We start from the raw sequence: 25,264 nt of genomic DNA on the forward strand, positions 1-25,264 counted from the left end.
TTTTTTATGCAGACTGTACACACTATATCAGTCACTCATTCACAATTTGACAAGCACTTGATAATGCCTAGAATTTCAAGGTGGCATCCCCTTTGTGTGGCCATAATGCATCCTAAAAAAATCCATGCCTTTTGCGGCCAGTGGCCTTTGTTCCCTTCTCCCTGAGTGCTGTGCGCTCCATCACGTGATCAGGTCTGTCTCATAGGCTACAAGTGAAGACAGACACATCGGGGACGCAACTGCACGTGTCCTTATCCAAAGGTCAACCTATTCTATTCTGTGCAAGAAATAACTATTCCAAACATAGTCTGGGACAGTTGTGTGATGCAATAGATCCCAAATTAATACATCCACAAGCATAAAAAATGTTTTATGCAATGTGGCTGACACAACAGATCAGAACATTTAGCTTAAAATGTTGATTAACTATTAGGCTATTTGTTCACATTATCAAAAGTGACCGCAAATGCAATTATGCAATTATGCAAGTAATGCTTTTATTATAAAGGTGCATTTTTCAGGTGAAAATCTTACCAAAATTTGAAACTCAAGCGCTGCGTATGTATGCCAGAATGGCTCTACACCCTTTGTAAAGCGGATTAATGTGCCCACTTACAAACCTTATTAAAACATACAGGCCTATGGGCTAGGCTACATGAGGTGTGATACAAACCTTATTAAAACATATAGGCCCATGTGCTAGGCTACATGAGGTGTGATACTAACCTTATAAACATATAGGCCTATGGGCTAGGCTACATGAGGTGTGATACTAACCTTATTAAAACATATAGGCCTATAGGCTAAGCTACATGAAGTGTGATACTAACCTTATTAAAACATACAGGCATATGGGCTAGGCTACATGAGGTGTGATACTAACCTTATTAAAACATATAGGCCTATGGGCTAGGCTACATGAGGTGTGATACTAACCTTATTAAAACATACAAGCCTATGGGCTAGGCTACATGAGGTGTGCGACTATGATTCGAAAAAGTTGCAAAAAAATGTATTGTTTCTCATGCTGGGAATCATTCACAAGTGATAATATATAATTCACAAGTGGTAGGCTAATTGTCAAATATCAGACATTTACATTTTAGTCATTTAACAGACGCTCTTATCCAGAGCGACTTACAGTAGTGAATGCATCCATTTCATTTCATACTTTTATTTTCTGTGCTGGCCCCCCATGGGAATCGAACCCACACCCTGGCGTTGCAAACACCATGCTCTACCAACTGAGCTACAGGGACTATTCTTGATTTAATCTTGACTTTACATATACTAAATAATATATGTGTGGAATTTGTTTTGATTTAGAATGGACCATTATCATGCACCTGTATAGAAACAGGGGCAGGGGGAAAAAATATATGTCATCTATGCACTTAAGTACCGAATGGAGGACTCTTTTTCCCATGGTTTATTTTCATGCCAGCCAGGTAGGCTATACTCCTGTTGTAAATATAAGCAATGTGCTTAATATTAGGAAAGATGAAAAATAAATATAGTAGGCCTAGCCTATAGAAAGCTGGTTGTCCTTTTTTTAATAGAGGAATTCACTCAGTTTTTTTCCGCAATTGCATAGCCTATAGAAATGTTGCGCAACATGAGCTCATGGGCTCTCATGAAGTGTTTGATTGGATTTTTGATGACATTTACGTTGATGTCAGAGTGATTGGAGGGAGAATAGAGTGCTGAGTAGCAGGCAGTTAGCAAGTTGGTAGACTACTAATGAGCATCAGAGCTTGGAGAAGCCAAATTACCGTGACTAAACGGTCATGTGGAATTTGACTGCCTTCATGACTCGTGACCGCCGGTGTGGCGTTAATACGGTAACTGCAACAGCCCTATCTGTGACCAATAGATGCATATCTGTTTTCCCAGTCATGTGAAATCCATAGATTAGAGCTTAATGAATTTATTTAAGTTGACTGATTTCCTTATTTGAGCTGTAACTCAGTAAAATATTAGAAATTGTTGCATGTTGCGTTGATATTTTTGTTCATTATACAAAGGACCACTCACTTCCCAAGCATGCAGCTCCCCCACACCCCACCTGTTGAGGAACTCTGTTTTAGACATTATTTTACTGTCACTGGTTTTTGCCATAGCGTTGGATTTAGCCGAAACTAGCTGTGATGAATGATGGCTAAGGGTCACGGGTATGAACCAAATGACTCTGCTTTAGACCTTTCGTAGCTCTATGCTAGCAGTGGCTCTCTTAGCCAAAGGAAAATGCATAAATGTCTAAATGTCTGTGTTTTAATTGAAGCTTTGACACCTCTGAGACTTTGCTAGTAAAATATGTAGGCCTATTACTAGACCTAGTTGATGCTCTGTTGTAGATTTGAGCTGTGTTAGCTGAATCAATGTTAGCAAAGCCTGCACTAGTTAAAACAATGTTTTAGTTGGAGCTATCTTAACCAAATCAATGTTAGCAAAGCCTGCACTAGCTAAAATAATGTTGTAGTTGGAGCTATCTTAACCAAATCAATGTTAGCAAAGCCTGCACTAGTTAAAACAATGTTGTAGTTGGAGCTATGCTAGTCATGTCTTGTGTTAACTGAATATCCACATTATTTTAGGGATTCTGTTGTTCTCTGGTATGCCCACCTGCTTCGTGTCAATCATCTGTAAGCCCACAGTGTGGCACCTCGTTTGGGTCGGCTTGCGGAAACTGAGACGCCATCCGTCCCTCCCGACCATGGGATCTCCTTAGAGTCTCCGTGACTTAACCTGCAATAACGCAGCTGGTCATAGCACTCCGTCTCAGCTGCCATCTTGGAGAAACAGTGGCACACTGGTACGTGTTTTTGTGAAAACTTCTCAGATTAAGAGTAATTTCCTTATTTTTCTTAAAATTACATATCACTGAAGGAACTCATAAGCATGATATGAGAGATTTATAGGACTGATTTCAGACTATCAGCATTAGAAAAAAACGTATATCTGCTGTGTCATTATTACGATAGCATTCTATCGACCTACTGTCAGCGGAAATACCAACTGAAGTGTCACAAGTAAACCTTTAGCCATAGCAACCTTTATGGGTATATCCCATCCCATCTCTAAAAAAAAGCCTCAGTGTGAGTCTGTGAGAGCCCTGATGTGGGGCTCCTTGGGGTCTACTGGGGTGCTTTCCAGTCAGCCTTTGTCTGTTATTGACTGTTATTGCAGTTGGCAGAGGGGCCTCCTGCCTTGGCAATGTCTGCAATGGGCTACCAGTGTGGCCCCGTCCCGGCTCGGCCATATAGAGCCGCTGTGACTGGCTGCCAGGGAAACCCTGTTCATGAACACATACTTCAGCCCCCAGAGAAAAGGAATCAGCATTGCATTCTACAGAGGAGAAAAAGAGACGGATGGAGAGAGAGAAAGAATGAGTGACAGGGAGAATGAGAGTGAGAGGGAGGTAAAATAACAGTTGGTTTGTTAGCCCCTCCCATTCTTGTTGTGTGTGTGTGTGTGTGTGTGTGTGTGTGTGTGTGTGTGTGTGTGTGTGTGTGTGTGTGTGTGTGTGTGTGTGTGTGTGTGTGTGTGTGTGTGTGTGCGTGTGTCCAGGATAACGTAATGGGACTGAGAAAATGTGTGTGAATGTGAGAATGTGCAGTTGCCTTAAATCTTCCCGTCTTTTCCCCACTGAATGAACTCCGTTAATCTTGGATGTTTGGGTGTTTGTTTGTGATGGATTATAAAACGCTCAACGCTGGAACTAATGAGTTTTAGACCTGTCTGCCTCTCTGTGCCCTGAGCCCTGCTCCGGGGGTAATTCAGCATGCACCCAGAGAGAGGGAGAGAAGGAAAGAGGGAAAGATGGAGAGACAGAGAGAGAGGAGCTCAAAGAAGAGTGTGGAAAATAGACTAGAGAATATGGAGGGCACATGGTGAGAGAGAGGTCCAGTCGCCAGAACCACAAATACAAATTGCATCTAGACACCGTTGCCCTAGAGCACACAAAAAAACTATACATACCTTGACCTAAACATCAGCGCCACAGGTAACTTCCACAAAGCTGTGAACGATCTGAGAGACAAGGCAAGAAGGGCATTCTATGGCATCAAAAGGAACATAAAATTCGACATACCAATTAGGATCTGGCTAAAAATACAGTGAGGGAAAAAAGTATTTGATCCCCTGCTGATTTTGTACGTTTGCCCACTGACAAAGAAATGATCAGTCTATAATTTTAATGGTAAGTTTATTTGAACAGTGAGAGACAGAATAACAACAAAAGAATCCAGAAAAACGCATGTCAAAAATTTTATAAATTATTTGCATTTTAATGAGGGAAATAAGTATTTGACCCCTCTGCAAAACATGACTTAGTACTTGGTAGCAAAACTCTTGTTGGCAAATACGTAGCCCACCAGGTTTGCACACATCTCAGGAGGGACTCCTCTTTGCAGATGTTCTCCAAGTCATTAAGGTTTCGAGGCTAACGTTTGGCAACTCGAACATTCAGCTGCCTCCACAGATTTTCTATGGGATTAAGGTCTGGAGACTGGCTAGGCCACTCCAGGACCTTAATGTGCTTCTTCTTGAGCCACTCCTTTGTTGCCTTGGCCGTGTGTTTTGGGTCATTGTCATGCTGGAATACCCATCCACGACCCATTTTCAATGCCCTGGCTGAGGGAAGGAGGTTCTCACCCATCGATTAGACGGTACTTGGCCCCGTCCATCGTCCCTTTGATGTGGTGAAGATGTCCTGTCCCCTTAGCAGAAAAACACCCCCAAAGCATAATGTTTCCACCTCCATGTTTGACGGTGGGGATGGTGTTCTTGGGGTCATAGGCAGCATTCCTCCTCCTCCAAACACGGCGAGTTGAGTTGATGCCAAAGAGCTCCAGTTTGGTCTCATCTGACCACAACACTTTCACCCTGTTGTCCTCTGAATCATTCAAATGTTCATTGGCAAACTTCAGACGGGCATGTATATGTGCTTTCTTGAGCAGGGGGACCTTGCGGGCGCTGCAGGATTTCAGTCCTTCATGGCGTAATGTGTTACCAATTGTTTTCTTGGTGACTATGGTCCCAGCTGCCTTGAGATCATTGATAAGATCCTCCCGTGTAGTTCTCGGCTGATTCCTCACCGTTCTCATGATCATTGCAACTCCACGAGGTGAGATCTTGCATGGAGCCCCAGGCCGAGGGAGATTGACAGTTCTTTTGTGTTTCTTCCATTTGCAAATAATCGCACCAACTGTGGTCACCTTCTCACCAAGCAGCTTGGCGATGGTCTTGTAGCCCATTCCAGCCTTGTGTAGGTCTACAATCTTGTCCCTGACATCCTTGGAGAGCTCTTTGGTCTTGGCCATGGTGGAGAGTTTGGAATCTGATTGATTGCTTCTGTGGACAGGTGTCTTTTATACAGGTAACAAGCTGAGATTAGGATCACTCCCTTTAAGAGTGTGTTCCCAATCTCAGCTCGTTACCTGTATAAAAGACACCTGGGAGCCAGAAATCGTTCTGATTGAGAGGGGGTCAAATACTTATTTCCCTCATTGAAATGAAAATCAATTTATAACATTTTTGACATGCGTTTTTCAGGATATTTTCGTTGTTATTCTGTCTCTCACTGTTGAAATAAACCTACCATTAAAATTATAGACTGATCATTTCTTTGTCAGTGGGCAAATGTACAAAATCAGCAGGGGATCAAATACTTTTTTCCCTCACTGTACATGAATCAGTTATAGAACACCATGCCCTTTATGGTTGTGAGGTCTGGGGTCTGCTTACCAACCAAGAATTCACAAAATGGGACAAACACCAAATTGAGACTCTGCATGCGGAATTCGGCAAAAATATCCTATCCTCTGTGTACAACGTAGAACACCAAATAATGCATGCAGAGCAGAATTAGGCCGATACCCGCTAATTATCAAAATCCAGAATAGAGCAGTTATATTCTACAACCACCTAAAAGGAAGCGATTCCCAAACCTTCCATAACTGTCACGGGTGTCGTAGGGTTTAGACCAAGACGCAGCGGGAAAATGTATACTCATCTTCTTTTATTAAAGGATAAAGAAGGAAAAACCAAAACAAACACGTATACCAAAAACACGACGACAAAGAACAGGCCGGTAAGGCACAACGCTATACACAGCAACAATCTCCCACAAAATCCCATGACAAACACACTCCTAAATATAGGACCTTCAATCAGAGGCAACAGAGACAGCTGCCTCCAATTGAAGGCCCCAATTCCCATTACCAAAACATAGAAATACAAACACCTAGACAGAACATAGAAATAAACTAACATAGAACGATAACCAAAACCCTGGACTAATAAATCAAATACTCCTCTACATGAACACATACACAAACACACCCGGAACCACATAAAACAAATACCCCCTGCCACATCCTGACCAAACTATAATAACAAATAACCCCTATTACTGGTCAGGACGTGACAATAACAAAGCCATCACCTACAGAGAGATGGACCTGGAGAAGAGTCCCCTATCAAGCTGGTCCTGGGGCTCTGTTCACAAACACGAACACACCCCACAGAGCCCCAGGACAGCAACACAATTAGACCCAACCAAATCATGAGAAAACAAAAAGATAATTACTTGACACAACTGGAATGCTATTTGGCCCTAACAGAGAGTACAAAGTGGCAGAATACCTGACCACAGTGACTGACCCAAACTTAAGGAAAGCTTTGACTATGTACAGACTCGGTGATCATAGCCTTGCTGTTGAGAAAGGCCGCCGTAGGCAGACCTGGCTCTCAAGAGAAGACAGGCTATGTGCACACTGCTCACAAAATGAGGTGGAAACTGAGCTGCACTTCCTAACCTCCTGCCCTATGTATGACCATATTAGAGACACATATTTCCCTCAGATTACACAGACCCACAAAGAATTTGAAAATAAACCTGATTTTGATGAACTCCCATATCTACTGGGTGAAATTCCACAGTGTGCCATCACAGCAGCAAGATGTGTGACCTGTTGCCACAAGAAAAGGGCAACCAGTGAAGAACAAACACCATTGTAAATACAACCCATATTTATGCTTATTTATTTTCCCTTCTGTACTTTAACCATTTGTACATTGTTATAACACTGAATATATACATAATATGACATTTGTAATGTCTTTATTCTTTTGGAACTTCTGTGAGTAATGTTTACTGTTCATTTTTGTTTATTTCACTTTTGTATATTATCTACTTCACTTGCTTTGGCAATGTTAACATATGTTTCCCATGCCAATAAATCCCCTTGAATTGAAATGAATTGAGAAGAGTGAGGAAGGGAAAGAGATAAGAGAGGGTAAAGAGGACAGAGAGAGAGAGAGAGAGAGAGGGGAAGGAGCAGTAGAGGGAGGAGGGTACGTACAGAAGTCTTGCCGGGGGGCTGCCGTGGCCCATTTCTTCCCACATTGCACACCGGAGTGGCAGATTAATTGCAGTTCAGTGTTCTGTGCAACTCTAATGTTCAGACATGATGTAAAACACAGCCGAGGCAAACACTGTCGAGGGAAAAATGTAAAATGTAAAAAATGGAAAGCTTTCTGCCTGGGCTGGGCTCAGTCCGACTGGAGAGTTACTCCTCTGTAAAACGGGCTGGCCCAGGAAGGGCATCACCTGGGTCTGCTAAGGTAGGAGGAGGGCGGCTGTGGCTTCCGCTGCCTACAGCATATATAATATGTGTCTGTGCTATTCATGGTCTTTGCTAACTAAGGTGTGATTGCCAAGATTAACCAAGATTGACAACAAGTGGCCTGTCATTTGCAGCCCAGCAGTTTTGTTGACCGGAGTGCCTGTGACCAGGAGGACTTCAATTTAAACAGATATCACACTCCCTTGGATGAATAGGATAAATTACCATAATATTTTTGCAAACCATGCTAAATGCTAACTATTTTTGCTAACAGGGTCCTGTGGGAATTTGGCCTAGACTCCCAGCATCAGTCTCACTCCTCCTCCACACTACCCCGCAGCGACTCCGGCTCCCTTTCCCTGAGTGTCCTCTCCTCTCCGCCTCTCCAGCTACAGGAGGAAGATAATCTGTTTTTCCCCCGTAAATTACCATAATCTCCAATACAGTCCTCCCCTAGAGCTAGATAATGGTTTGAAGCAACACATATTTTTCTTTCATTCTTTTTTTTCTTCCAGTGTCCCTCCCGCTCCATAGTGGACATGTTAAGTAATCCTCTGTGTATGAAAAAAACATATGGGAATGCTGGCTCACAGCACCCGCCTGTGGGCCGACCGTCCTTAGGCGATGCCAATAACGCAGCCTTAATCTCTAGGCAAGCAGACGTTCCCCCTGGTTAGTATACACACCAGGGGTTGGAACCTGTTCAGGGAACAGAACCAAAAACCGGAAAATAAAGATTTCTTTCAAGGAACAGAAACGGAACCTAGAACTAAAGTGATCTATACTGTTCCAGGGGAAGAACCGTTATTTTAAAAACATGGAAACTGGTTAATAACTTTCTTTTATGCTCCAGGCATTTTTTTCTCGTCCCACAAAAAACGCAACAAAGCGCCAATGCAAAGCCCTCGCTCTGTCACTCAGAAACTTATTCCAGTGTCTGTCTGCAATCTGAAAATCTTTGCCTGTGCGCATGCGTGTTTAGGCTACCAGCCCCTCCCCCATCTGAAGCATAAGCTACTGTACTGACGTTACAAGCATGATTCAGAAGAATAGGGAGATAGATTTTTAATTAGCTAGAGAAGAATGGATTCACTTTTTCAATGCTAGTTAACCTCTCTGGGCCAGTGTAATCCCGTGGCGCGATATTCAAATACCTTAGAAATGCTATTACTTCAATTTCTCAAACATATGACTATTTTACACCATTTTAAAGACAAGACTCTCGTTAATCTAACCACACTGTCCGATTTCAAAAAGGCTTTACAACAAAAGCAAAACATTAGATTATGTCAGCAGAGTACCCAGCCAGAAATAATCAGACACCCATTTTTCAAGCTAGCATATAATGTCACATAAACCCAAACCACAGCTAAATGCAGCACTAACCTTTGATGATCTTCATCAGATGACAATCCTAGGACATTATGTTATACAATACATGCATGTTTTGTTCAATCAAGTTCATATTAATATCAAAAACCAGCTTTTTACATTAGCATGTGACTAGCATGTGACTAGCATTCCCACCGAACACTTCCGGTGAATTTACTAAATTACTCACGATAAACGTTCACAAAAAACATAACAATTATTTTAAGAATTATAGATACAGAACTCCTTTATGCACTCGCTATGTCCGATTTTAAAATAGCTTTTCGGTGAAAGCACATTTTGCAATATTCTGAGTAGATAGCCCGGCCATCACAGGCTAGCTATTTTGACACCCACCAAGTGTGGTACTCACCAAACTCCGATTTACTATTAGAAAAGTTTGATTACCTTTGCTGTTCTTCGTCAGAATGCACTCCCAGGACTTCTACTACAATAATAAATGTTGGTTTGGTTCCAAATAATCCATAGTTATATCCAAATAGCGGCGTTTTGTTCGTGCGTTCAAGACACTATCCGAAGGGTAAATAAGGGTGACGCGCCCGACGCGTTTCGTGACAAACAAATTCAAAATATTCCATTACCGTACTTCGAAGCATGTCAAACGCTGTTTAAAATCAATTTTTATGTGATTTTTCTCGTAAAAAAGCGATAATATTCCGACCGGGAGTCGTTGTTTTCGTTCAAAGAGAGAGAAAGTAAACATGGTGTCGGCTCGTGCACGCGCCTCCAGTCTCATTGTCCTCAGATCGACCACTATCCAAATGCGCTAATGTTTTTCAGCCATGGCCTGCAAAGCCACCATTCATCGTTCTGGCGCCTTCTGAGAGCCTATGGGAGTGTTAGAACATGTCACATTATGCCAGAGATCCCCTGTTTTGGTTAGAGATGATCAAGAAGGCCAATAAATAGTCAGAGAGAGCGCTTCCTGTTTGGAATCTTCTCAGGTTTTGGCCTGCCAAATGAGTTCTGTTATACTCACAGACACCATTCAAACAGTTTTTGAAACTTTAGGGTGTTTTCTATCCAAATCAAACAAATATATGCATATTCTAGTTACTGGGCAGGAGTAGTAACCAGATTAAATCGGGTACGTTTTTTATTCGGCCGTGCAAATACTGCCCCCTATCCCCAACAGGTTAAGGATGCAAGTCTCCCCTTTGCTGCTATAACAGCCTTCACTCTTCTGGGAAGGCTTTCCATTATATGTTGGAACATTGCTGCGGGGACTTGCTTCCATTCAGCCACAAGAGCATTAGTGAGGTCGGGCACCGATGTTGGGCGATTAGGCCTGGCTTGCAGTTGGCGTTCCAAGGTATTTGATGGGGTTGAGGTCAGGGCTCTGTGCAGGCAAGTCAAGTTCATGCTGAAACAGGAAATGGCCTTCCCCAAACTGTTGCCACAAAGTTGGAAGCACAGAATCGTCTAGAATGTTATTGTATGCTGTAGTGTTAAGATTTCCCTTCACTGGAATCAAGGGGCCTAGCCCGAACCATGAAAAGCAGCCCCAGACCATTATTCCTCCCCCACCAAACATTACAATTGGTACTATGCATTGGGACAGGTAGTGTTCTCCTGGCATCCGCCAAACCCAGATTCGTCAGTCGGACTGCCAGATAGTGAAGCATGATTCATCACTCCAGAGAACGTTTCCACTGCTCCAGATTCCGATGGCGGCGAGCTTTACACCACTCCAACCGATGCTTGGCATTGCGCATGGTGAACTTATGCTTGTGTGCGGCTGGTCGGCCATGGAAACCAATGGGAATTTGGCTTTCATGAAGGTCCCAACGAACAGTTCTTGTGCTGACGTTGCTTCCAGAGGCAACTTGGTAGAGTGTTGCAACTGAGGACAGACGATTTTTACTCGCTACCTTGCTTCAGTACTCGGCGATCCCGTTCTGTGAGCTTGTGTGGCGTGCCACTTCGCGGCTGAGTCGTGGTTGCTCATAGACGTTTCCACTTCACAATACATCACGTACAGTTGACTGGGTCAGCTCTAGCAGGGCAGAACTTTGATGAACTGACTTGTTGGAAAGGTGGCATCTTATGACGGTGCCACGTTGAAAGTCACTAAGATCTTCAGTAAGGCCATTCTACTGCCAATGTTTGTCTTTGGAGATTGCATGGCTGTGTGCTTGATTTTACACACCTGTCAGCAATGGGTGTGGCTGAAATAACCAAGTCCACTAATGTCCACATACTTTTGTATATACTGTATAGTGTAGCTAGCTCAAGCTTGTTATCCAGCTAGCTCAAAGGACATTCAAAGTTCCTCCATAGAAGCTGCTCCTTTTATTTATAATTCTGTGGACCTAATGCAGATCATGAATGTCATAAGATGCCCAGCGCTTCGAGCCTCCTCCTCAACCCTCTCTCGCTCTTTTCCCACCCTCAAAATTTCAGTTGCATCTTGCGCCATAGGCTCCATTTGTCTGTCCATCACACATGTAAACAACTATCTTGCCTGCTCTGTCCGTACGGATTGGTGAAGTCATTTAATGAGCTAAATGTAAAGAACTGTTGATTTCACAGGTTAGAAAATGACTTACAGGAGCAACAAGTGTTAAGTGCATTGCTCAAGGGCACATTGACAGATTTTTCACCTAGTTAGCTCAGGGTAATCGAACCAGCGACTGACCTAATGCTCTTAAACGCTAGGCTACCTCATGCCAAACACACACACACGCGCACACACACAGCAGCCAGCAGCAGCAAGATATGCTGGCTTTCTGTGTAGGAGATTCAATCTCTCTTGAACAATCTAAGGATCAGAATAAAGAGAAAGCCAGCCCAGAAAGCTAGTATCAGGTGCCAGCATGGCTGCTGCTGCTGGAAGGGCTGATAAGTATTCTGCTGTTTACAAAACTCTGCTGAGGGGACCACCTGCAATGCATTCTGGGTAAAACTGAAGAATTAGGTTGGGTGCTGCTGCCAAGTGCCAAAACAGCAGACTGTGAAGATTAGGGTTGGGTGCTGGGGTTAGGGTGTACTCAGGAGTTAGAGTTTGTTCTGATCGGGGTCGAGATGGTTAAAACTGTTCGGTTGTGGACGAGGCAGTTGAGATTGTGTGGTTGTGTTTGTGTTTCTTGCAGTTGAAGAGATCAAAATAGAGATGGTTTGTTTGGATTTGTTGCCATCATGTCATTGTGTTAGTCTGTTGGTCATGTGATCTGGGGAAGACAGAAAAACGAGTGAGAAAAAAGATGTAAACAATAGTGATGCGATATGACATTTTTGGCTGATACCAAAATCCGATATTTTCCTTGCCGAACAAAATGAGAACGATACCCGATATTTAACATTTTAGCGGCCTTTTAAGCATTCTAGTACAGTTAAATAGTTAACACACACACATGGACACAGCGGTCTATGGCACTGCATCTCAGTGCAAGATGTGTCACCACAGTCCCTGGTTCGAATCCAGGCTGTATCACATCCGGCCGTGATTGGGAGTCCCATAGGGTGAAGCACAATTGGCCCAGCGTCGTCCGGGCCGTCATTGTAAATAAGAATTTGTTATTAACTGACTTGCCTAGTTAAATAAAGGTGTCCAAAAATACCGATTTCCGATTGTTATGAAAACTTGAAATCGGCCCTAATTAATCGCCCATTCCGATTAATCGGTCGACCTCTAACACACACACACACACCACAGCTTTCTCAGAACAATACCGAGATTCAACACATATCTTGGGGCATCTCAGGAAGGAGGGGGAGAAAAAAAACAACAGCATTTTTCTCCTGCAGTAAAAGTCCTCGTCCAGATGTGCCTGCTCAATTATCCACAAAGAAACAGCTGTGTGTGTGTGTGTGTGTGTGTGTGTGTGTGTGTGTGTGTGTGTGTGTGTGTGTGTGTGTGTGTGTGTGTGTGTGTGTGTGTGTGTGTGTGTGTGTGTATTATGAAACCTAACCCTTGTAATTACTCCGAAACTGGAGCTTTATCTCACCAGTTTGTATGATCCAGGTTAAAACATGAATTCTCATTCTCTTTAAATTCCTCACTGATTCTGCTGAAGCCTTGGAAATCCTCTTATACACTCTCCCTCGTTCACCTATCTGACTCTATTTCTCTCGTTCACCTCTCTGGCTCTCTCTTTCCCTCGTTCACCTCTCTGGCTCTCTCTTTCCCTCATTCACCTCTCTGGCTCTCTCTTTCCCTCGTTTATCTCTCTGACTCTCTTTCTCTCGTTCACCTCTCTGACGGTCTTTCTCTCGTTCACCTCTCTGACTGTCTTTCCCTCGTTCTCCTATCTGACTCTTTATCTCGTTCACCACTCTGGCCCTCTCTTTCCCTTGTTCATCTCTCTGACTCTCTTTCTCTCGTTCACCTCTCTGACTCTCTCTTTCTCTCATTCACCTCTGACTCTCTCTTTCTCAGCTCATATAACACATTTGACCCCTAGCTCCTACCCCTGAACTTGTTGTGTATCTGAGATGTTTGCATATTAGAATAACTTCATTTCACCCTGTGATATCTTCCAGTAGGTGGGACATATGCTACCTTATATGGCGGATACTTCCACCTATCCATTCAGGTCTACACAAACTGCCAAGCCGTAGGGGCCATTTGGGTCGATTTGAAATTGGGCTCCTGTCTCTCTCCCCTCACTCACACAGTGACGGTTCACTGTAGTCAGCCCCATGGCAGCACCAGTCATCCACCCTGTTCCTTCAGAGTATCTCCTCTTACACAATGCTCTTCACATTAGGCAGCTCACCCACTGTGAAACACAAAAATAACCACGGCGCTAAGTGCTGCCTTTACACAAAGAGCATCGCATTGAAATGCTGATGTCTTCTGTTCTCTTCTGTTCTGAGGACCTGTGTGTTTTGTCGTGTCGCGTTAGAGTGGGGTTTGTTTTCCAAGAGAGCCTGGCTGTTCTCGCCTGTTGCCTGTGTGTGTGTGCGTGTGCGTGTGACTCAATCTCATCTCGGTTTATACAGGGCTCAGAATGAGTACTAACTTCACTGACAGCTGCACTCATACGACATATGCCCACAGGGCAACAACTCAAGCCTTTAGCATTCCTATACCCTATGGGTATGTGTGGGCGTATGGGGGAGGGTGTGGCTGTGTGTGTGCAAGTATGTGTGTGCTTGTGTCTATGTGTGTGTGTCTATGTGTGTTTGTGTGTGTCTACACGCATACATGCAAATGTGTATGAAAGCGAGGGTCTCTGTGTGTCGGTGGAGGGGTGTGGATGGAGCCAGTGAAGTGTCTGTAAAGACATGCATTATTCAGTGTAGAGTGTTATTCCGAGTGAGATGTAGACTACTGTTTCTCTCTAGCCCAAGTAGGACAGCAATCAGCCTGATCTCTTATGAACTATAACTCTGCAGCGGTCGATAGCTGTTAGCATGCTAATCCTGCTGCTGTTATTGATATCCACACTGCCTTTTTTCCCCAGGGGTGTGTGTGTGTGTCTGTGTCTGTGTGTGTCTGAGTATGTGAGTATATGATTGCTCTGTAGATAAGCAATACGATTTGTGGGGTGTTGTGCTCTGTGTGTGTGCCTGTTTGCCTTTCATTGTGTGTGTGCGCGTGCGTGTGCATGCGTTCTTGTGTGTGTGTGATCCCTAGATTGATATCCAAACTGCTTTATTTCTCAGACGTCAAACAGAGAGCGGAGCCTTGAACTCCCAGCAGGCATTATTCATTGAATTAGATAACACACACAAGATGCAAATGGGCTACGAAACCCTCCATATTCCACACAACACCATCTCAATCTCAACCTAAAAATATTAACCTACAGGTCTCTCTCTGGCCTGTGGAAAATTACATCATAACATAATGTTGGTTCCTGCCTCCAAGGATGGTATTGTACTCTATCCAGCAGACTACTGTCTTGTAATGGAGTTAGTATCTGACTCTGTATTCTACTTTGTATTAATCCTATGTTGGTTATTATCAAGAGGGCTAGCAGCGGTTGCCGTGGTGTTATTTATTGCCAGTGATGTTAATTAAAACATGTACGTGATCCGACACTACATCTCAGCCCCTCCCGCCTTACTTCCCTGAGGCGGGGGGGGGGGTTGGCATGCTGGCTGCAGGAATGTCCACCAGAGCTGTTGTCAGATCATTTTATGTTCATTTCTCTACTATAAGCTGCCTCCAATGTCGTTTTAGAGAATTTGGCAGTACCTCCAAACGGCCTCACAACCGCAGATCACGTGTATGGCGTCGTGTGTAGGCGGGCGGTTTGCTGATGTCAACGTTGTGAACAGAATGCCCTATGGTGGCAGTTGGGTTATGGTATGGGCAGGCATAAGCTATGGACAACGAACACAATTGCATTTTATTGATGGCAATTTGAATGCACAGAGATACCTTGATGAGATCCTGAGGCCCATTGTTGTGCCATTCATCCGCTGCCATCACCTCATGTTTCAGCATGATTATGCACAGCCCGATGTTGCAAAGATCTGTACACAAGTCCTGGGATCTGAAAATGTCCCAGTTCTTCCGTGGCTTGCATACTCACCAGACAAGTCACCCATTGAGCATGTTTGGGATGCTCTGCATTGAAGTGTACGACAGCGTGTTCCACTTCCCGCCAATGTCCAGCAAGTTTGCACAGCCATTGAAGAGAAGTGGGACAACATTCCACAATCAACAACCTGATTAACTCTATGCGAAGGAGATGTGTCACGCTGCATGAGGCAAATGATGGTCACACCAGATACTGACTGGTTTTCTGATACAAGGTATCTGTGACCAACAGATGCATATCTGTATTCTATAGATTAGAGATGAATGATTAGAGTTTAATGAATGTATTTAAATTAATTGATTTCCTTGAATGAACTGTAATTCAGTAAAATCTTCAAAATTGTTGCATGTTGCATTTATATTTTTGTTCAGTATAGTTCATTTTCATTTCTTCATGGTATGTCAACTCTAAATAAATTATTTTCACCCTACATTTACTAAACAGCGTTTAAGTAACAGATTACAGCTCAACAATGTTGGGTCTTCACTCTAAAGATACTGTTTACAGTCTTACAGCATTCTTTCAGTCAATCTGTTCTCCCCAGCATGTACTTCTAACACCAGATTACTCCGCTCTCTCCTCCATTCTCACATGACGCTTACAGCTTTGATTCCAATGCCCCGGGAGTATTTATGAATTATTAAAGGCACGTTGTTTATGAGCCGTAGCCACATCAGAAAGACATGCTAGTATCCCATTTCTCTATTTTGAAGTCCTTCGTCTCCTGTCAGAAGATAGAAGAATGATTGAGTTGGATATTTAGACCAGTGGTTCCCAACTTTTTTTGGTTACTTTACCACCAACTGAATTTTGCTCTGCCTGAAATAACCCTGAAGCACCCCCTCATGAGGATTTTAACAGTAGGTCTGTCCTAGTACCCCTGGTTGGGAACAACTGGTTCAGACATCCCCTGTGAAGCTAAGATGATAGTAGGCCAATCGTTGAACATGTATGAAAGCTTAGAAATGTAGAATTATTAAAGCATCATCCTGATAGATTGAGGTATTTTTATGAGCAGGCTTCTAAAACATAAGAAAGCAGTGTTTCTCCTGTATTAATTTAGCAGCTGCAAGCAAACAACATGAAAAACATCCTAGGGAAAACACTGGAAAGGTTTATTAATGTATGTATTTATGGATCTGTTGGCCTTCTGTAGCTAAATTATTCTAGTGTTGTTGACAAGGACATCCCATGGGTTTCCTCTCTTGTACTCCTGTGTTTTCTTTCTTTCTTTCTTTCTCTCTCTCTCTCTCTCTCTCTCTCTCTCTCTCTCTCTCTCTCTCTCTCTCTCTCTCTCTCACACAGATCCCTGATTCTTATCACAATAATCTCTGCTCCTCTGTCCAGCTGAACATCAGCGTGTGTGTGTGTGTTGGGTGTGTGTGTGTGTGCAGTTAGTATGCTACATTAGCATTTGAATTGCCCCGGGCACCATTGAGATGCAGTTGCTATTGACAGCCAGCTGCTTTGTATCTGACTGGTCATTCTAGACTAGAGGCTGCTAGCTGGTCGACATTAACTCACTTTATGTTGCTACTCTCTGCTTTCTATGCCTGGGGCTAGGAGGGCATAGGCTGCTAACTCTGTATCGGGCAGCTTGACTCTAACTGGTTTGACGTGACTACTGGTAGGCATTTTAATTGGCTAGCCTAGTAGCCTATAGTTACAGTAAGACCTTGATTTGTGGTAGCAGCAGCTCTTGTTTCCGTTTCCTCCCGGCCATTTCATTAATGCTGTTCAGTTTCAACAGAACATATGATTTGGTTGTGTGTCGATGCCAACACCACACAGCCAATCAAATAGGAGCAGTCATGTTTTATTAGATCACAATATACATAATGAAGTCAGAGAGCATTACTGCATTGTGATCCAGGACTGGGTAGATACCTGCAGACAGCTGATATACACTGAGTGTACAAAACATTAGGAACACCATGACATATGGCTGACCAGGTGAAAACTATGATCCCTTATTGATGTCACTTGTTAAATCCACTTCAATCAGTGTAGATGAAGGGGAGAAGACAGGTTAAAGAAGGATTTTTAAACCTTGAGACTAATCTGCAGGTAGCTAACCGTCCAGGTTCAATGTTAGCTAGCTAACATTAGGCTATAACTATCAAAGCAAATGGCTCTGAGATAAGAATAATAAGATCATACACGCAACGTTAGCTAGCGAGCCAGCCAGCTAACGTTAGCTAGCTAGCTAACAGTACACTTAAACTTTAAATGAAAAGGACTTTCTGTCAAAATTACAAATGTGCAATATCTGAACATTTTGCTAGCAAGACTATCTTACCCATGTACATCATGGATGGACGCTTCTCCTTGTCATGGATGCCATGGTTGCCCTTATTTTGAAGATGTAATCCGGAGACAGGTGTTTTCTCCATCTCCTTAGCTATCATACTCTAATTCCACTGATTTCAAAAGTCGGTCCTCCAGAAAGTGGAGAGGAACAGTTATGCAGTTCTACTACGCAATATATATATTTTTAAAGCCGCGTTAGACAGGATTACCTACACATACTGACCAGCTCAAATAGTCAGAAGCTTACTATATGGCAGACCAATCCGAACTCATCTCTCTGCATGCCCAGCCCACTCATTATATCAGCCAATCATGGCTAGCGGGAAGGTTGCTGACTTTTTCTGTGGCTAATCCAACTAGGCTCGTAATTTAACAATTGTATTCATATTTACAGATGGCATACACGTTTGTTATTAAGACACATGAAAGTTCACATGTTCCAGAAGACATTTTTATAAAAATGTTACGTTCATATGGCTGTTCTGTGAAGTAGTGACTTGCGGCATACGGCTATTTTCCTGAAAAGAGTCACGTTTTCGAAGACGCTCTTATCCAGAGCGATTTACGGGAGCAATTATGGTTTAGTGCCTTGCTTAAGGGCACATTGATTGATTTTTCACATAGTCAGATTTCAGTTACTGGCCCAACGCTCTTATCCGCTAGGCTACCTGCCACCCCTAGTTTAACTTGCTATCTAAGTAAGTGGCTAAATTAATAAGTTGACTGGGCATCATATTATGTTAGCTTTCTGCCGTGTTTGAGAAGGCAGAGCCCTTTGGATGAGTTATTTGTACAGCTGCCACTGCAATCTTGATTTCCTTGCATTTATTTCTCCTTTCTGTTCTCGGCCTGTCTGCTCCTAGCCCCTCTTCTCCAAGCAGAGCAGGCAGGCCCATTTTATTTAACTAGGCAAGTCAGTTAAGAACAAATTCTTATTTTCAATGATGGCTTAGGAACAGTGGGTTAACTGTTCAGGGGCAGAATGACAGATTTTTACCTTGTCAGCTTGGGGATTTGATCTGCAACCTTTCGATTACTAGTCCAACGCTCTAACCACTAGGCAACCTGCGGCTACCATTGCCTCAGTGACTAAGACTCCACGCAGACACAGCGTGTAGACATGCTGCTGGAGAACTAGTACTGAATGCGTCAAAATGTTGTTAATTTGCAAAATGTCTCTCATTTACATTCGCTTGTAAATGTCCAAACTCACCAAAAATGTAATTCGGTAGCTCATACCTATATATGTAGAACTTTATGAGCGGGATTTATTTTCGTTTGCGCTCGTTATTATATGTAGCTAGCAACCTCCATGGAAATTCGCTATTACTTGAACAAATTTTGTTAGCATTCTGGTAATAGATGCCCAATGGGCTTTTTTTGCGTTTCCTTTTGTACTAAACCAGTAATGCCGTTTATCCCGGGGTCAGAGAAGGACGGTAATGATGATATGAAAATCTAGATACCGCCCAACCCTTGTCCAAGCCCTGACGATTTGAAGCTGTTCTAAAAGAGGGAGGTGCGGGGGTGCAACTCAATATTAGTAAGGTGTTCTTAATATTTTGTACACTAAGTGCATTGATTGTGTCCCTTCACCTTAACTTCACACACATACAACACAAACCATTTTTTTTTATTGTGGCAAAGGTCTATCACCTCTCACACACACACGTACTGTACACACACACACATACGTGCGTGTCAGAAGGTCCTGATGGCAATGGGTGTCCGTCATGATTTAATAAGCTGGCTGACATTTTGGAATGTCAGCAGTAAAGATTTATTCCTAATTAGGTGGGAGCTGCACTCTTGACCTGCTGCCGAAGTGTGTGTGTGTGTTTGTGTGTGTTTGTGTGTGTAGCAGGTTGGTGGTGGCAGCTGGAGATTGGATAGGTTTATATTGCTGTGTTTTCTCCCTTGCCTGACATTTCAACAACACACGCATGCACACAAACACAATCGTAGGCTCGTACAGACACTCGTACACACCTACAAACACACACACTCCCTATTATTCAGTAGTGATTGGTTGGCTCAATAGCTCAGCATTTCCTAACAGTGGCTCTGGGAGAGACAACAAAACACAGGGTGCAATATGAGGTTTTCCATAAGTTTTATGATAAACTTTGATTTGTTCAACTTTTTAACCTCTATGGGCTACTCAACAGCCAGTGTAATCCCGTGGCACGATATTCAAATACCTTAGAAATGCTATTACTTCAATTTCTCAAACATATGACTATTTTACACCATTTTAAAGACAAGACTCTCGTTAATCTAACCACACTGTCCGATTTCAAAAAGGCTTTACAACGAAAGCAAAACATTAGATTATGTCAGCAGAGTACCCAGCCAGAAATAATCAGACACCCATTTTTCAAGAAAGCATATAATGTCACAAAAACCAAAACCACAGCTAAATGCAGCACTAACCTTTGATGATCTTCATCAGATGACACTTCTAGGACATTATGTTATACAATACATGCATGTTTTGTTCAATCAAGTTCATATTAATATCAAAAACCAGCTTTTTACATTAGCATGTGACTAGCATGTGACTAGCATTCCCACCGAACACTTCCGGTGAATTTACTAAATTACTCACGATAAACGTTCACAAAAAACATAACAATTATTTTAAGAATTATAGATACAGAACTCCTTTATGCAATCGCTATGTCCGATTTTAAAATAGCTTTTCGGTGAAAGCACATTTTGCAATATTCTGAGTAGATAGCCCGGCCATCACAGGCTAGCTATTTTGACACCCACCAAGTGTGGTACTCACCAAACTCAGATTTACTATAAGAAAAATGGATTACCTTTGCTGTTCTTCGTCAGAATGCACTCCCAGGACTTCTACTTCAATAACAAATGTTGTTTTGGTTCCAAATAATCCATAGTTATATCCAAATAGCGGCGTTTTGTTCGTGCGTTCAAGACACTATCCGAAGGGTAAAGAAGGGTGACGCGCCCGGCGCGTTTCGTGACAAAAAAAATCAAAATATTCCATTACCGTACTTCGAAGCATGTCAAACACTGTTTAAAATCAATTTTTATGCGATTTTTCTCGTAAAAAAGCGATAATATTCCGACCGGGAAACCCTGTTTTCGTTCAAAGACGAAAAAATTAAAACATGGAGTCGTCTCGTGCACGCGCCCCCAGTCTCAGTGTTCTCAGATCGACCACTATCCAAATGCGCTACTGTTTTTCAGCCATGGTCTGCAAAGTCATCATTCAACGTTCTGGCGCCTTCTGAGAGCCTATGGGAGCGTTAGAAAATGTCACGTTATGCCAGAGATCCCCTGTTTTGGATAGAGATGATCAAGAAGGCCAAGAAATAGTCAGAGAGAGCGCTTCCTGTTTGGAATCTTCTCAGGTTTTGGCCTGCCAAATGAGTTCTGTTATACTCACAGACACCATTCAAACAGTTTTAGAAACTTTAGGGTGTTTTCTATCCAAATCAAACTATTATATGCATATTCTAGTTACTGGGCAGGAGTAGTAACCAGATTAAATCGGATACGTTTTTTATCTGGCCGTGCAAATACTGCCCCCTATCCCCAACAGGTTAAAGGTCAATGTTGGAGATGCAATAATAATCAGGTAGAATTTCTGAGTTTATCTTTCCAAGGATAGCCTGGTCTGTGTGTCCTTAGTCATGTCTAGTAGATAGCCTGGTCTGTGTGTCCTTAGTCATGTCTAGTAGATAGTCTGGTCTGTGTGTCCTTAGTTATGTCTAGTAGATATTGGTATTACATGAATTACAGTGGACTGACTGCGTGGAGCCAGAACTACAGCAGGGTATCCCAATCCACTCAGTACAGCTTGTTTTTCTCTGTCTGTTCTGTCTGCCTCTCGCTCTCTCGCTCTCTCTCTCTCTCTTTCTGTCTCTTTCTGCCTCTCGCTCTCTCTTTCTCTCTCTCTCTGTCTCTTCTGCCTCTCTCTCTCTCTCTCTCTCTCCCTCTCTCTCTCTTTCTGTCTCTTTCTGTCTCTTTCTGCCTCGCTCTCGCTCATTCTCTCTCTCTCTTTTTGCCTCTCTCTCTCTTTCTGTCTCTTTCTGCCTTTCTCTCTCTTTCTCTCTTACTCAATTCAACTTCAATTCAAGGGGCTTTATTGGCGTGGGAAACATATGTTAACATTAGATGTCGACCGATTATGATTTTTCAACGCCGATACCGATTATTGGAGGTCCCAAAAAAGCCGATACCAATTAATCGGACGATTATTATAATAATTTTTTTATAATGACAATTACAACAATACTGAATGAACACTTATTTTAACTTAATATAATACATCAATAAAATCAATTTAGCCTCAAATAAATAATGAAACATGTTCAATTTTGTTTAAATAATGCAAAAGAAAGTAAAAGTGCAATATGTGCCATGTAAGAAAGCTAATGTTTAAGGGCCTTGCTCAGAACATGGGAACATATGAAAGCTAGTGGTTCCTTTTAACATGAGTCTTCAATATTCCCAGGTAAGAAGTTTTAGGTTGCAGTTATTATATTATTATAGGAATTATAGGACTATTTCTCTCTATACGATTTGTATTTCATATGCCTTTGACTATTGGATGTTCTTATAGGCACTTTAGTATTGCCCTGTGTAACAGTATAGCTTCCGTCCCTCTCCTCGCTCCTACCTGGGCTCAAACCAGGAACACATCGACAACAGCCACCCTCGAAGCAGCGTTACCCATGCAGAGGAAGGGGAAAAACTACTCCAAGTCTCAGAGCGAGTGACGTTTGAAACGCTATTAGCGTGCACCCGGCTAACTAGCTAGCCATTTCACATCGGTTACACCAGCCTAATCTTGGGAGTTGATAGGCTTGAAGGGGTGGGTATAATTTGTGGAACATTCCAACAGGAATCTGTTCCAAAAAACGTAAAGTAAAAGGTTGCCAACCAACAACGCATACAAAGTAGCAACGCATACAAACCTAGCTAACTAGCTGCCGAATAGGCATCAACTCACCACGTAGCTTATTCTTAATGTTTGTCCATAGGCAAACAGACATGTGAGGACAGACATTTTTCGGAATAAACGTGATGAGTGAAAAACACAATGAAATAGACCACTCCCTACCTGGTATCTTATTCTGCCGCTATACAACTTTGTATGCGTTGTTTTTTGGAAACCTTGTTATTTACGAAGTTTTTGGAATAGATTCCTGTTGGAACGTTCCACAAATTATACCCACCCAGGTTGAAGTCATAAACAGCGCAATGCTTGAAGCACAGCGAAGGGCTGTTTGAATGAATGCTTTTACGAGCCTGCTGCTGCCTACCACCGCTCAGTCAGACTGCTCTATCAAATCATAGACTTAATTATAATATAATAAACACACAGAAATACGAGCCTTGGGTCATTAATTTGGTCGAATCTGGAAACTATCATCTCGAAAACAAACGTTTTTTGTCTTTCAGTGACATACGGAACCGTTCCGTATTTTATCTAACGGGTGACTAAGTCTAAATATTCCTGTTAGGCATTGATGTTTATGGTTAGATACATTGGTGCAACGACAGTACTTTTTTCGCAAATGCGCTTGTTAAATCAACATCCGTTTGTCGAAGTAGGCTGTGATTCAATGAAAATTAACAGGCACCGCATCGATCATATGCAACGCAGGACACATTAGATAAACTAGTAATATCATCAACCATGTGTAGTTAACTAGTGATTATGTTAAGATTGATAGTTTTTTATAAGTCTAATGCTAGCTAGCAACTTACCTTTGCTTCTTGCTGCCCTCGCGTTACAGGTAGTCAGCCTGTTAATCCTTGTGGAGTGTAATGTAAGGCAGGTGGTTAGAGCGTTGGACTGGTAACCGAAGGTTGCAAAAACGAATCCCCCCTGAACAAGGCAGTTAACCCCCGTTTCTAGGCCGTCATTGTAAATAAGAATGTGTTCTTAATCTGACTTGCCTAGTTAAATAAAAATAACTAGAGGTCGACCTCTAGTTAACATTGCCAAAGCAAGTGAAATAGATAATAAACAAAAGTGAAATAAACAATAAAAAATTAACAGTAAACATTACACACATTTCAAATGTCATATTATGTCTATATTCAGTGTTGTAACGATGTGCAAATAGTTAAAGTAAAAAAGGGAAAATAAATAAACATAAATATGGGTTGTATTTACAATAGTGTTTGTTCTTCACTGGTTGCCCTTTTCTTGTGGCAGCAGGTCACAAATGTTGCTGCTGTGATGGCACACTGTGGAATTTCACCCAATAGAAACTGTGTATCGGCCTATTTCTGCTCTGCATGCATTATTTGGTGTTTTACGTTGTACACGGAGGATATTTTAGCAGAATTCTGCATGCACTCTCTCAATTCAATTCAATTCAATTCAATTTGCTTTATTGGCATGACGTAACAATGTACATATTGCCAAAGCTTACTTTGGATATTTACAATATGAAAATAATAAGAATCAAAATTGTCAATGGGACAACAGTAACAACAATAACCAAGGGTCAAAATAACCATACATTGAACAATAACAATAAGCATACAGTAGAGGACATGTGCAGGTTGATTGGTCTGTCAGACACTGTCCCTCAACTTATGGCAGGCAGCAATGTAGTGCACTGCCAACCCACAGCTCTCTGTGTCCTCCCCCAACAGGACGGGTAGCCTACTTTCATCAGAGAGGTCTTTGAAACCTTGAATAAGGGTTTCAAATTTGTGGAAATGACACTCTAATTGTTTTATATTTTTTACATTTTGTCAGGAAATGCAGCTCCGTCTCAGGTTCTGCAGTGGTTGCACAGACTTTCCTCTACAGGGAGCCAGGTTTTCCTGTGTCTACCCTTCTCAATGGCAAGGCTGTGCTCACTGAGCCTGTACTTTGTCAAGGTTTTTCTAAGGTTTTGATCAGTAACCATGGTCATTTTGCACATGCTGTATATATACTTTTTCTACTGTATGTTTTTTTTTCCATGTGTAACTCTGTGTTGTTGTATGTGTCGAACTGCTTTGCGTTATCTTGGCCAGGTTGCAGTTGCAAATGAGAACTTGTTCTCAACTAGTCTACCTTTAGCCACGGTGTACTGTCGATTTAGGGCCATATAGCACTGCATTTTGCTTTGTGCTTGTGTTTCCCAATAAGCAATGTAGTTTTGTTTTGACTGTGTTGTAATTTGGTTTATTCTGATTGATTGGATGTTCTGGTCCTGAGGCTTCAGTGGGTTAGTAGAACAAGTTTGTGAACTCAGCCCCAGGACCAGCTGGATGAGGGGACTCATTTATTTGCTCAGCTCTTGGCATTGCAGGGCTTGGTAATGATATGAGAGGGGGTCACTGTATTTTAGATGTTTCCAAAACTTAATTGCTCTTTTTTGAGTTTTTATTATTAGTGGATATTGGCCTAATTCTGCCTTCCATGCATTGTTTGTAGTTTTCCTCTTGACATGTAGG

General features: G+C 42.3%; 1 protein-coding gene across 5 annotated transcripts in view; it reads left to right on the forward strand.

Annotated features, from left to right (window-relative positions):
- Positions 1 to 25,264, forward strand: part of LOC106581345 (protocadherin Fat 3) — a 409,058-nt gene that overhangs the window by 35,256 nt on the left and 348,538 nt on the right. The window contains exon 1 of one of the 5 annotated variants that reach the window (XM_082966725.1): positions 1,465 to 2,812. The exons of the other annotated variants lie outside the window; for them this stretch is intronic. The gene's annotated coding sequence lies outside the window, so the exon portion shown is untranslated. Of the gene's footprint in view, positions 1 to 1,464; positions 2,813 to 25,264 lie in introns of those variants that run through there. 5 annotated transcript variants of the gene reach the window in all.

This window comes from Salmo salar, chromosome 20 (genome assembly GCF_965601325.2).
Source record: "Salmo salar chromosome 20, fSalSal1, whole genome shotgun sequence".
NCBI classification, from domain to species: domain Eukaryota; kingdom Metazoa; phylum Chordata; class Actinopteri; order Salmoniformes; family Salmonidae; genus Salmo; species Salmo salar.